This window comes from Populus nigra, chromosome 17 (genome assembly GCF_951802175.1).
Source record: "Populus nigra chromosome 17, ddPopNigr1.1, whole genome shotgun sequence".
NCBI lineage: Eukaryota > Viridiplantae > Streptophyta > Magnoliopsida > Malpighiales > Salicaceae > Populus > Populus nigra.
Window position 1 is genome coordinate 13,280,712 of NC_084868.1, and position 2,760 is coordinate 13,283,471.

Sequence of the window (2,760 nt, forward strand, 5' to 3'; positions counted from 1 at the left end):
AATTTAGCTTTGCAATTTTTTTTTTCTTAAAACATTGTTGATTGCTACAATATTTTCCCACATGATTGTTTTTCTTATGATTTTTTCTAAAATTATCTTTATCGATTTTATTGTTTTTAATATTGAGCTGGTTGAAAATTACAACTATAGATTTTCTCATGAAACACTATAGATTGCTATAGTTTTTCCTTGCATGGTGTGTTTTCCTTTTGTTTTTTTGTGATATTTTCCTAAATTTTCTTTGTTAATTTTATTTTGTTAATATTGAGCTGGTTGAAAATTACAATTATATATTTCCTCACAAAACACTATATATTGCTATAGTGTTTTCCTAAATGATTTTAATATTGAGCTTTTGAGAATTTAGCTTTAACTTTCCCCGTATGTTTTTTTTCTATTTTTTTAATTTTTTTTCCGAAATTATCTTCTTCTTCTTTTCATTTTTTGTGTTGTTTTTTTTTAAGAATTGTTTTTGTTGATTTTTTTTAATATTAAGCTGATTTGGAATTTAGTTTTGTAGTTTTTTTCTTTAAAACACAGTGGATTACTACAATGTTTCCCCTATGATTTTTTTTAAAATTATCTTTATTGATTTTATTATTTTTAATTTTGAGTTGGTTGAGAATTACAACTTTAGATTTTCTCATGAAATACTATAGATTGTTATAGTGTTTCCCTACTTGGTTTTTTTTCTTTTTTTTATGATTTTTTTCAAAATTATCTTTCTTGATTTTATTTTTTTTAGTATTAAACTTATTAAGAATCTTTGTAGTATTTTCCTTAAAAACATTATAAATTACAACAATTTTTCTTTAATTTTTTTTTATAAATCGATGACAATACACAAAACATGTCACAAGTCCACGACGATGCGCGTGCATAGCATCTAAGTATCAACTAAGAGAAAATTTGGAAGCGTTGTCAAAAAATTTTAATATTTTTTGTAAATTTTATTTTTATATTTTAAATTATTTTGTTGTATTGATCTTAAAAATAATTTTTTAAAAAAATAAAAAAATTAAAATTCTCAAATAATTATTTTTTAAAAACTAACTACTACTTTAACCATCCTCATGCCTCATGCCCAACAGGATCTAAAAGGCGTTTTATTTAAATAACACGAAGAGAGTACAGTTTAATCATGGCAGGTGGTTCTAAAAGGCGTTTTATTAAATAACACGAAGAGAGTAAAGTTTAATCATGGCAGGTGGTCTACCGAATCTTGAATGAAACGACCTAACCAAGTGAACGAGGATCCACCGTTCTCCAAAGCCTTCCTGCTCTTTCCACTCATCTCCTTCAACTTCTCCCTCTTCTCATCGCAAAGCTCCATTAAACACCTTACTTCTCTCGATCTCCCCGGCACTAACGACATTTTCACTACCATCCCAGTTAAATTCTCTTCTATAATCCATTTTAATTTCCACTCCCAATCCGAGCTCAACAATTAACATAAAAGCATTAAGTTGTTGCTCTGCATATAATGGCCATGCTGCAATTGGAACGCCAAACCATATGCTTTCCATTATAGAGTTCCATCCACAGTGCGATACAAACCCTCCTACAGATGGATGGGCCAAAATATCTGTTTGTGGGGCCCATCCAATTATTTTTCCTGTGTTAGCCGTTCGATCCAAAAACCCTTCAGGTAAGACATCCCGAGGATTAGTGCAATCGCTTGGAAGAAGTTCCATCTCTCCTTTCTGTGGTGGTTTACGTAGAGACCACAAGAATCGATGCCCACTCTGCTCTAGCCCGCAAGCAATTTCCTTCACTTGATCCGCACCGAAACTCCCCATGCTTCCGAAGCATAGATACACTACCGAGGATAGAGGCTGCTCATCGAGCCATTGCTTGATGTCTTTGTATTTATCAGACTCCTCGTCAGAATCATCATCTCTATTAAGGTTTAAAATGGGACCCACTGGATATACCGGAGGGGTATTACCCTTGGCCTTAGAAAAGGAGTTGATCGCATGAGATTCCAGCTCTTCAAATGTGTTTATTATAATACCCTTGCTTTCTCTAAACCTTCTAGCTAGACCGAGGAAAAGTGGCAGCCACTCTTTGTCAAGCGTAAAAAAAGGCAAGACCTTAGCTGGAAGAGGATTTGCCAAACACGGCATGACCAACTCAGCATCCGAGCCCTTGAACTCAGTAGGGTCAACTTTCTGCTCATCGTGAAGAGCCTGAACATAAAATTGAAGGCCAAGAGAAGCTGCACCTGACGCTAGAAAAATATATGAGGGAACACCAAATTCATTGGCCACGTCTATCATTGGTGTACAAAACATATCAAGAACAAACCCAGACAGTGTAGGCGAGTCAGGGCTTGACTTGGACTGACACACAAGCTTAGAGACTTCATCTTTGACATGGGGTTTCTGGGCTTCAATCAAAGAAAAGAAGATCATTTTGGGCTCGTTTGAATCAGGCTCATCTTTAGGCAAGTCAATGAAGCGGATACGATTACAGGCTTTACTCACTGAATTTGTAAACCTATCAATCTTGGGGTCAGAACGTAGTTTCATGATGAGGAAGGTGATTGAAAGCCTCTCATCACGGTCTACAAGAAGCTTTGCTACCTCTACTGAGGATAGGAGGTGGCTTATACCTGTTGTTGGTATGAAGACCAGCTCAGCTTTCTTCATTCTGCTACAGAGCTCTCTCTTTTTTCTTTATTTGCTAGAGGATTTCAAGGTGGGATTGCATGTAAAAGACTGATTTTCATATCCTTTTTAAAGGCATTGTTTGTGGCTA

The 2,760-nt window shown here is 34.7% G+C and overlaps 1 pseudogene; it reads right to left on the minus strand.

Moving 5' to 3' along the window:
- Positions 1-1,090: 1,090 nt before the first annotated feature.
- Positions 1,091-2,760, minus strand: LOC133676708 (anthocyanidin 3-O-glucosyltransferase 2-like; annotated as a pseudogene).